Below are 11812 nucleotides of genomic sequence, written 5' to 3'. Positions count from 1 at the left end.
ATCCCGGTATCTGCATCAGCCAATCCTGTCCTTGAGTCAGCCAAGTCTCTATGTTGGCCATAACATTGTAATTCCATGTACTGATCCATGCTCTAATTTATCTCTCTTATTCCTAATACTTCTTGCATTGAAATAAGCACATTTCCAACTAATTACATTTATGTTCCTTCTACTGCCTGTCCTCCTTCACAAACACAACTCGCATTGCACCAAACTTTCATCTGCCCTGTTATTCTGGTTCCAATCCCCCTGTCAAATGACTTTAAACCCCTGGAGCAGTCCTAGCAAATCTTCCTTTGAGGATATTAGTTTCCCTCCAGTTCAGATGCACTCTGTTCTGATGGTACAGGTCCCATCTTCCCTGGAAGAGAGCCCAATGATACAGAAATCTGAAGCCCTCTCCCCCACCGCACCATCTCTTTAACCACATGTTAAGTTGGATTATCTTATTTCTAACCTCACTGCTACGTGGCACAGGTAGCAATCCTGAGATCGCAATTCTGGAGGTCCTATCCTTTAACTTACCCCCTAACTCCCTGAACTCTTCACCTCATCACCTTTCCTACCCATGTCACTGATTCCTATGTGGAACATGACATTTAGCTGCTCATCCTCCCTCTTGAGAATGTTGTGAACTCAATCTGAGATATCTTGGTCCCTGGCAGCTGGGAGGCAATATACCTTTCAGGATTTGAGATCTTCTCTACAGAACCTCTTACCTGTTCCTCTAACTATGGAATCCCCTATCACTCTAGCTCACCTCTTTGCCTGCCTTCTCATCTTAACCACAAAGCCATTCTCTGTACCAGAGACCTGAACACCATGGCTTGTCCCTGGTAGGTTGTCCCCCTCAACAGAATCTAAAACTGTATATGTGTTATTGAGGGGAACGGCCACATGGGTACCAGACAATTGACTGCCAGTCTCCTTTCATTCTCCTGTTTGTCACCCAGCCACCCTCCTCCTGCCTCCTAGGTGTGATTGTGACCCTGAAACTCCTGCCTATCATCCCCTCAGCCTGTTGAATGACCTGGAGTTCATCCATCTCCAGCTCCAATTCCCAAAAGGAGCATTTGCTTATCCTGGCTGCCATTTCCCTCTGCCTATGGAATAGAGGGAAAGAAATAGAAAAATCTGCCCATATCCATTCCTTTTTGCTGAATCCTTTTTGTTCCTTGATAAAATTGTCCTTCCCTCAGCTCCTGCACTATTGCCAAAGTTTCTTGGGCCAAAGCTTCAACTCCCCACTCTGACCCTGCCCCACTCACACAATGGCTGCTCTTCTTCTACCATTCACATATTTAAACACACTTGCTTTTGCACTCTCTTGCTCCAGCTCCCTTTCATTAGAAAAACTGAGTTAAAATTATGCCAGGAATTGCCACTTCTTATATCGATAAAAAGAGTAAGCTACCTAAAATTGGAGTGAAACACAAAAGTCTGCAGAGGCTGTGAAAAAAAAGCACTACTTTCCCCCACTCCCAGCTTGGGTTGGGACGATAGCTCATCACCACCACTCTCCCTCAATCCTGGTTTGGGTTGGGATGATAGCTCATCGCCGCCACTCTCCCCCGCTTCCATCTTGAGTTGGGACGATGGCTCATCACTGCCACTTTCCCCCACTCCCAGCTTGGGTTGGGACGATAGCTCATCACCACCACTCTCCCTCAATCCTGGTTTGGGTTGGGATGATAGCTCATCGCCGCCACTCTCCCCCGCTTCCATCTTGAGTTGGGACGATGGCTCATCACTGCCACTTTCTGCCACTCCCAGCTTGGGTTGGGACAATAGCTCATCACCGTCACTCTCCCCCACCCGGCTTGCGTTGGGACGATAACTCATTGCCGCCACTCTCCTCCACTTTCAGCTTGGGCTGGAACGATAGCTCATTGCTGCCACTCTTCCCCCACTCCCAACTTGGGTTGGGACGATAGCTCATCACCGCCACTCTCCCTCAATCCTGGTTTGGGTTGGGATGATAGTTCATCGCCGCCACTCTCCCCCGCTTCCATCTTGGGTTGGGACGATAGCTCATCACTGTCACTTTCCACCACTCCCAGCTTGGGTTGGGACAATAGCTCATCACCGCAACTCTCCCCCACTCCCGGCTTGCGTTGGGACGATAACTAATTGCCGCCACTCTCCTCCACTTTCAGCTTGGGTTGGGACGATAGCTCATTGCTGCCACTCTTCCCCCACTCCCAACTTGGGTTGGGACGATAGCTCACCACCGCAACTCTCCCCCACTCCCGGCTTGCAATGGTACGATAACTCATTGCCGCCACTCTCCTCCATTTTCAGCTTGGGTTGGGACGATAGCTCATCACCGCCACTCTCCCCCACTCCCGGCTTGGGTTGGGATGATAGCTCATTGCTGCCACTCTTCCCCACTCCCGGCTTGGGTTGGGACGATAGCTCATCACCGCCAGCACCTTCCAAAGGGGAAGTTGGGATGTGCTTTAAATGGTGATGTTGCCCAATGATGCCTGGATCCCAAAACTGAATGGTGATGAGTTATCGTCCCAACCCAAGCCGGGAGTGGGGGAGAGTGGCGGTGATGAGTTATCGTCCCAACCCAAGCTGGGAGTGGGGGAGAGTGGCGGTGATGAGTTATCGTCCCAACGCAAGCCGGGAGTGGGGGAGAGTGGCGGTGATGAGCTATCGTCCCAACCCAAGATGGAAGCGGGGGAGAGTGGCGGCGATGAGCTATCATCCCAACCCAAACCAGGATTGAGTGTACGTGATAGCATTGACAATCTAATTTTAATAATACAAAACTGCAATTGACAGTGGTTTCTAAAAATATTCAAGGAATGTGAGCACAAACCAGAAAACAGGAAGGGGGATATTTGGTGTAAACTATATGAAATCTTGATATAGATCTACAAAACAGATAACACCGTTATAGAAGGAAGGGTGAGGTATGGCTTATTGCATTGAAGACCAATGAACCAGCCCAGTCGGAATTTCATGTGAACGTACAAGTAAAAGTAGGCTGCTTCACCTTTTAAGGCTGTTCTTCCATTATAATAAGATCATTGTTCGTCCAATCGTTACCTTAGGTCCTTATTTCTATCTACCTGTGGTGGTTTTCACCTGCTTATCTATCTACTTCTGCCTTAGTATTCAGACTCTACTTCCCCACCTTCGAGGAAGAGTTCCAAAGATTCACAATACTTCAGAAACAAAAATAAGTCTCTTATTTTGAAACAGTGACTCCTAGTTCCACCATTTTCCAAAGTGGTGACTTTTAGTGGTAACTCTTTGAGTGCATGCAGCTCTGATGCTAATGATCAAATATTCATGTTCAGAACAATTAAAAACCAAACGAGCAACTGCAGAAAATAACCTGCCTGTGAATAATGATGTACTCCATCGGACCACAGCAGTTCCAAACAGCTGTCACTCGGACCAGTTTAACACTGCAGGAGATTCAAACAGCCGGTCCACGGGCCATTTAAACACGACGGGAGTTACGAGCAGCTGACCTACAGGCCCTTTAGAGAAGACCCATCAAGAGGTCGCAGAGGGTGGGCTTAAGCTAAGACGCCAGGATCTGAGGCCTCTGCTCCCTCCTGTCCTCCTAAGCAATGTGCAATCATCGGGGGGGAAAAAACTCAGAGCCAGATTACATCAGAGGGACATCAAGGAGTGCTGTGTAATGTGCTTCACAGAAACATGACTAAATGAGGGCTTCTGACAATCAATTGTCTCCCATTCACCGCCCTCATCCTGGTCGCTGTCTACATTCTGCCCCTGGCTAGCATCAGACACACAAGAGGGACTGACCACTGTGATCAGTAGGTATGAGATAGCTTCACTGTGATGCCTTCCCGATTATTGTAGGGGACTTAATCAGTACAACATGTAGAGGCCTCAAATGAACTACCACCAGGATGTCACCTGCAAGACCAGAGGAACCAACACACCTGACACGAATGCATTTTGGCAAGTCTGATCACCTGGCTGTACTTCTACTCCTGGCCTACAAGCAGAGACTGAGGACCACAGCACTAGTGGTGAAGATGGTAATAGTATGATCGAGGGAGGCAGAGGAGCGCCTGTAGGAATGCTTTAAATCAGTGGACTGGACCATATTTAAGAAGTCATCCTTAGACCTGAACGGAAAAGCAACATGTCACCAACTTCATCCAGACCTGCGTAGACGGGTGTGCGTCCACGTGCTCATGCCATAAGTTCCCCAACCAGAAGCCTTGGATGAATTAGAAGATCCGTAACCTGCTGAGAGTGAGATCAAGGGTCTTTCAGGCCAGTGATCTAGATCTCAACAAGAAGTCTAGGTACGATCTGCGAAAGGCTATCTCAGCAACTGAAGGGAGCCAGAGACAGATACTCGCCAGCTATGGCAGGGATTTCAGGCCATTACATCCTACAAAGCCAAATTGAACAATGTAAATGGCTGCGATACTTCACTACCTGATGAGCTGAACGCCTTCTATGCCCGCTTTGAGGAGAACTCAACAGCGCCAAGGAGAATCCCTGCAAAGACTGATGACCCTGTGAAATCTGTCTCTGAGGCTGTCGTCAGAACATCCTTGCAAGGCATCAGGCCTAGAAGGGGTACTTGACAAGGTACAGAAAATCTGTGCCAACCAAATAGCCAGAGTATTCACGGAATATTTTGATCTTTCACTGCTACATTCGGAGGCTCCCACCTGCTTCAAAAGGACATCAATCATCGCGGTGACCAAGAAGATCAGGGTGAGCCACCTCAATGACTATTGCCCAGTATCACTTGCATCTACTGTGATGAAATGCATTGAGAGGTTGGCCATGACCAGAATTAACATGTACCCAAGTGAAGGACTAGACCCACTGCAATTCGTCTACTGTCACAATTGCTCCATAGCATATCACTGGCTCTCCACTCACCTCTGGATTCCTAGACAACAGAATATGGCTGCTCTTCATTGACTCCACCCCAGCCTTCAACACCATGATTTCCTCAGTGCTGGTCAACAAGCCTCTGCCCCCTACTCTGCAACTGGATCCTTGACTTCCTCGTCGAAAGAGCAGACAGTATGAACTGGAAACAATGTCTCCTCCTCACTGACGATTAACAGAGGTACACCTCAAGGATGCGTGCTTCGCCCACTGCTCTACACTCTGTGTGGCCAGGCACAATACAAATGCCATCTGCAAGTACACCTCAAGGATGCGTGCTTCGCCCACTGCTCTACACCCAAGACTGTGCGGCCAGGCACAATACAAATGCCATCTGCAAATTTGCCAATAACACCATAGTTGTCAGCAGAATCACCAACATCAATGAGGAAGCGTCCAGGAGGGAAATAGATCGGCTCGTTGAGCGGTGTTACAAAAACAAACTTGCACTCAACATCAGCAAAACTGAGGAGATGATTGTGGAAATCAGGAGAACATGAACCAGTCCTCTTTGAGGACGGTGAGCAGTAGAGAGGAATCAAGAACTTCAAATTCCTGAAATCTTTGAGAATCTGTCCCGTTGCCCCCATGTTGATACAATCACAAAGAAGGATTGCCAGTGGCTATACTTTCTGAGGAGCTTGAGAAGATTCTGTGTGTCACTGAAGACTTTAAAAAAAAAACTTCTCCAGAGGTATTCTGGCTGGTTGTATTAGTGATGACAATATTCATGACAATAAATTCGGATTCTGACATTTTCCATAAGAGAAAACATATCCACATCCAGCTTGTGAAGACCCCTCGCAATGTTACATCTTTCTAAATAAGGCCTAGCCTGTCCAGCCTTTCTCCTGCAGACTGCCCGGTCCTTCCCTGAGCTCCTTCCAACATATCAGCATCCTTCCTTAAATGAGAAGAGCAATACTGTCCTGATGTGGCCTCACTAATCCTAGTACAGTAATATACTCTCTCTATTTATATATTCTTTTGCCGTAGCAATAGAAAATGATAATCTGTTAGCTTTCATAATTAATTGTGTAACCTGCACACTGTCCTTTAGCTCGTCATGCCCGAAGGCATCTATAACCTTCTGTATTTCAGAGCTCTGTGATCAGCAGAGGGAGAATTGATTTATTAATTTTTAATTTAGAGATATAACACAATAACAGGCTCTTCTGGCTCATAAGCTCGCGCTGCCCAATTACACTCGAGTGGCCAATTAATCTACTAACGCCATACGCTTTTGGAGTGTGGGAGAAAACCGGAGCGCTTGGAGGAAAGCCACGCAGTCACAGGTAGAAAGTACAAACTCCTTACAGACAGCGCTGGATTCGAACCCAGGACGCTGGCGCTGTAACAGCGTTGTGCTCCCCACTATGTTAATTGTGCCATCCTGAATTGTTGTATGAATAGATTGTAATGGAGGAAAAGTGAAGCACTGTGTTAAAAGAGCATAGATATATTGAATGGATATAGAATGATTATTTGGTGCCCATACACCTAAATAATGGGGTTAAATTTGTATGCTTTCCATGCCTCTAGACGTGCGAGATTCTCCTCTGATTGTTTATTAAGAATTTGCAGATATGCACTGGATGACACCTCTCTCTGCAATCCAAAAACTTTTTATTCCTTTCTTTCTTATGCTTAAACAGTTATGCATATACATATTTTTCTGAAGAGGGGGAATTGGGAGAGAGGGGATGATGGGGTGGGAGCGAAAATCATCATGTTTTGTATTTTTGTTCAGTTTTTCTTACAATCTGTACTATTATTGATTATGGTGACAACGTGTATGGAATTTAAAATAAAATATTTTTAAAAAATGGTTTAGAATGTATGGAAGGGGTCAAAATGGTACAGGAGATGTAACTGAGCAAAACCAGAAAGAAAATGCCCTGAGCAATGGACAGTTTGGGCCGTTGAAAATGGATTTTTTGAAAATGGGGAAAATATGAAATGTTACAGAATGTTGAACTAGGTTGATTCAGTTTAATATAAATGTTTGCGACCCTGCATTTGAAGTCCACTATTTCAGAAAAGCAGCTTGAAATTTGCATGAAGGGGAAGCTCTTTTAATGATTTTAATGAACAAAAGAGAAAAAAATTAAAATTTATCTTCATATTCATCCACCCTTTATAGATACAAATAAGGGCATCAATGGGTTACTTTGAAATGCATTAACTTATCATGTAGGCAAAAAAATCTAATGAGGTGATTACTTGAATTTCATTAAGAGGTTTTATTTATGAATCCCTAGATCTGAAATGTTAATAGAGTTAGAATTGCTCTCTTACCGATGATACAGTGGCTAATTAGAACAAATTCAGAGGATGTTTTCAATATGTTTACATATTTATTATTTAGGAGTGTTTTTTTATGCCACTTATGCTATGAGGGAACAAAGGGATAATCACATGGAGGTTAAGTGGTAATAATGTCAAAATTGAATTTGAGGTAGTTTGAACAGCTGATCTGGTATTGCAGCAGAATGATTGAGTGAATCTCTCACTGGCTTTTCATACCATTCATCTCATACATTATTTACTGGGGTTTCTATCCAATCTGCGTCAAAGGGCATAACAAAATACTTGGCCAGATTTCACCTCCAGTATGTTGGTGAATTAAAATTCAACACTTAGAAGCACCAAGTTACAAGATTATGCAATTAGACATGAAAGTCTGCAGATGTGTCACTCACATCCACAGTGAAGGTGTTTTGAGAGGCTAGTGAGCATATCAGTAAAGGGTGCCCAACATTTCGGTCCTGAAGTAAAATGCAGGCAGAAACATGAATAAAATTGGGGGAGGGAAGCAAGGAAGGAGAAGGGACCAGGGGCAGATTAAAGGCTAACAGGCCGCAGGTGGATAAGGGTGGGAGGGTCGAAGAGAAAAAAAACTGACAAGTGATGAGGGAGGGGGTGGCTCTCTGAATGGAGTGGGAAAAGAAATGGGTGGAGAGCTGGAGGAAAGGAGACTGATATGGGGAAAGAGAGAGACTCAGGAGAGGAATTTAATGGAAATTGGGGTCAATGTTAATGCCTTCTAGTTAGAGAGTGCCCAGACAGAATATTGGGTGTTGTTTCTCCAGTCTGCGGGGATCCTCGGTTTGGCAGTGCATGAGACCATGGATAGACATGTCTGGGTGGGAATGGTGTGTGGATCTTTGGCCCCTGGGAGGTCTGTGTTATTACAGCCAACAGAGCAAAGGTGCTCAACGAAATGATCTCCCAATCTGCATCCAGTCTCTCCGATGTCAAGCCACAACAGGAGCACCAAGTGCAGTAGATGACCCTTGCAGAATCACAAGTGCAGTGTTGCTTCAATTGGAAGGGCTGTTTGGGGCTTCAAATAGTGGTGAGGGTGGAGGTGTGGGCACCAATATAGCATTCCTTGTGGTCACGGGGGTAGGTACTGAGAGGGTGATTAGTGGGAATAATGTGCAAAGTAAAAATCCTTAAATGAGTCTCTGATTGAGTTTGTCATTGAGGAGTCTGGTGGTGGAGGGGGAGCAGCTGTTTCTGAACTTGGTGGGTGCGAGTCTTGTGGCTCCTATACCTCTTTCCTGATGGCAGCAGTGAGAACAGAGTGTGTGCTGGGAGGTGTGGATCCTTGATGATTGCTAACTCTTTATATAACCTACTACCATAATCAGTAAATTTGTAGATCGTGTTATCGTTATACACATTCATAGCTGTAGAGCAGAGGCTAAGTAAGAATGGTGCCTTGTGCTGCTTCCATACTGATGGAAATTGTGGATAAGGTTCTTACCAATCCTCACTGATTGTGGTCTGGAGATGAGGAAATCCAGAATCCAATTACACAGTGGGCCATTGTGGGCCTCATCTTGAAGTTTGCCAGTGTCAAAAAGATGATGGTCTTGAACTGTAGTCAATAAAGAGCATCCTGATGTATGTGTCTTTGCTGCCCAGGTGTTCCAGTGCTTTGTATAGGCCCAGTGAATTGGCATCTGGCATAGCTGCAGTAGGCAGATTGAATCGATCCATGTGGTCACTCAGACAGGAGCTGATATGCTTCAACACTAGCCTCTCAAAACACCTTCACTGTGGATGTGAGTGACACTGGTAGGTAGTCATTTAGGCAGGTTACCACACTCTTTTTGAGCAATGTATGATTGAGGCCTGTTTGAAATAGGTGGGTACCATGCCCTGCCAGAATGAGATGTGAAGATATCCATGAACCCACTGGAAAGTTGGTCAGCATAGGTTTTTGGTACAGCTGGGTACTCAGGTCCAGACTGAATGATTTCCTTAGATTCACTCTCCCGAAGTCAACACATACATCATTCTCAGATACTGACAGCAGAGGATCATCAGGGGACATAGGGGTGTGCAGTGGTTCTTCCTTGTTCTGGTGGTCAAATTGGGTGCTGAAGGAACTGAGGTCATCTGGGACTGAAGCTTTGTTGTCTCCTATTGGTTTTGTAGCAGTTTATGTAATTTAGACCCTGCCACAACTGTTGGGTGTCCTTCTTTTCTATTTTTGTCTAAAATCTCCACTTCGCCCAGGAGATGGTTTCCATAGGCCATACCTGCTATTTGTGCAGTGTTCTGGATCTCAAGATTTAAATGTCTGTGATCTGACTTTCAGCAGGTTCTGAATTTCATTGTTCATCCAGGGTTGTGGTTCAGGAAAACCCTGAATGATTTGATGGGGATAGACTCATCCATAGCTGCTTTGATAAAGACTGTAACAACCCTAGTATAATCATTCAGATCCTCAGCTGAGTACTTGAATATCACCCAAGCTTCTGACTCAAGGCAGTCCTGTAGTGATTCTTCAATCACCTGGCTGTCCTGATTTCTGATGCCTCTCCTTTAGGCTCTGTTTTTATGAAGACAGAAGGACCACAGTCAGGTGATCAGACTAGCCAATATGCAGCCTCGGAAAAGAACTGATCTTGGTGTAGCAGTGATGAATTGTGCTACAATTCCTGGTACAGCAGGGAACATACTGGTGGTAATTAGGAAGGGCTTTCTTGATGAGTTGGTAGGTTTGTAGAAAATAGCTAAGGGCAGTTTGTCTCTTGAAATGGAGACAGTGTGATCGAGAAAGGCAAGAGTGTTGTAAGAGACAAGGACAAGATTCCCCTTGTCCTCACCTACCACCCCACCAGGCTCTCCATCCAACATATCATCCCCCTCAATTTCTGCCACCTGCTATATGATCCCATCACTAGACATATCTTCCCCTCTCCACCTTCCGCAGGCACCACTCTCACTATGTCTCCTTGTTTCTCCTCCCCTCCCACCAATCGCCCCCTCTTCACTACCACTGTGACTGCAGGAGGTGCTGCATTTGCACCCACACCTCCTCTCTCACCATCTTTCAGGGCCCCAAACAGTCCTTCCAAGTGAAGCAACACTTCACTGGTGAATCTCCATAGGCTATCTACTGCATCCAGTGCTCCGAAAGTCTCCTCTGCATCGGAGAGACTGGACACAGACGGGACATTGCTTTGCTGAGCACCTCTGCTGCTGCATGAGCAGCGACCTCCCAGTTCCCACCTATTTCAGTTCCCTGCCCAATTCCCTTGTCAATATGCCTGTCCATAGTCTCATGCACTGCTATACTGAGACCACCAGTAAATTGGAGGAACAACACCTTATCTTCCGTCTGGGCACCCTCTGACCAGATGGGATTAACCGACTTTTCTAGTTTCCATTAGCCCCTGTCTCCTCTCCTCTGTTTGTCAGTCCTCTATTTCCCCTTCCTCCTCTGTCTCCCTTCCCCCAGCTCTGCATTCACAGAGCCAAACACCCCCCTCCAAATCACTTCTCATCTTTCCTCTCTCCTGTCCTCCAATCCATATCCAATCAACACCTTCTGTCTGTTCGTATGTGCCCCTCCTCCTGCCTTTATTTACTTTTCATTCAGTTTGCTGCCTGCCTTTAACTTATACTTTGAAGAAGGGCTCAGGCCCAAAAATTCAGCAATATATCTTTTCAATAAAAATTATTAAGGAACAATTTAAATCAATGTCAAAGAGGTGTATTTAAATAAAGAAGTGAAAGACTAACACTTCAGGTTTTACTGGTCATTTCTGAGAAAATGCATGGTTCTGATACAAGTGTATATCAGAAGAGGCCAGGGTAGGCCTGAACAGCTGCAGATTCACCAACAACCTTTGGTGCCCCGGACACAAGCCCACTCTTTCAGGACATATTCCATGATGTCATCTCTTAAAGTTGCTACAGTTTCCATCATGCACTTACCATTCTCTTCCCACTATTCCAAACCAACAATTCCATCACTCACCTTGATGTCACTTCAGCTAATTCTCAATGAGCAAACTTGAGGCAACTGCGATCTAAAACTTCATATTTAAGTATCTTCATCCCACAATCCAAATAATATTCAGTCAATTTGGAGACACAAGAGGCTCCAAATATTTGAATGTGGAGCAAAACAAAAAGCAAATTTCTGAAGGAAGTTAGCGAGTCAGGCAACGTTCAAAAAATTAAAGGGATAATCATCATTTCAGGTCAAGACCTTGTATAGAGTTTGGGATTATTTTACTGTTCCGTTATTTTTGCTGCATTGAAATCTTGGAATTCCTGATTTAACAGCAAAAGGAATATCTGCTGCAGTTCAAAACAGTGGCAATGATTGCCAGGCTTGTCAGTGATTTCCTTACCTCTTGAAAGAATAAATATATCTGGACCTGGTTCCCTGGCAGCAGAAGAAGGAAAATTCTCAGGTTAGATTAAAACACGAAGGTCTGCAGATGCAGTGACTGAAGTAAAAACACAAAGTTGGAGAAACTCAGCAGGTCAAACAATGTACTTTATATAGCAAAGATAAACCAACATTTCAGGTTTGAGCCCTTCATCAAAGTATATGATTTCTAAGGTTCGCTTCTTCCAAAGAAGATACTCATGTGGT

Source organism: Narcine bancroftii, chromosome 14 (genome assembly GCF_036971445.1).
Source record: "Narcine bancroftii isolate sNarBan1 chromosome 14, sNarBan1.hap1, whole genome shotgun sequence".
Classification (NCBI taxonomy): Eukaryota; Metazoa; Chordata; class Chondrichthyes; order Torpediniformes; family Narcinidae; genus Narcine; species Narcine bancroftii.
This window is presented reverse-complemented; position numbering follows the sequence as displayed.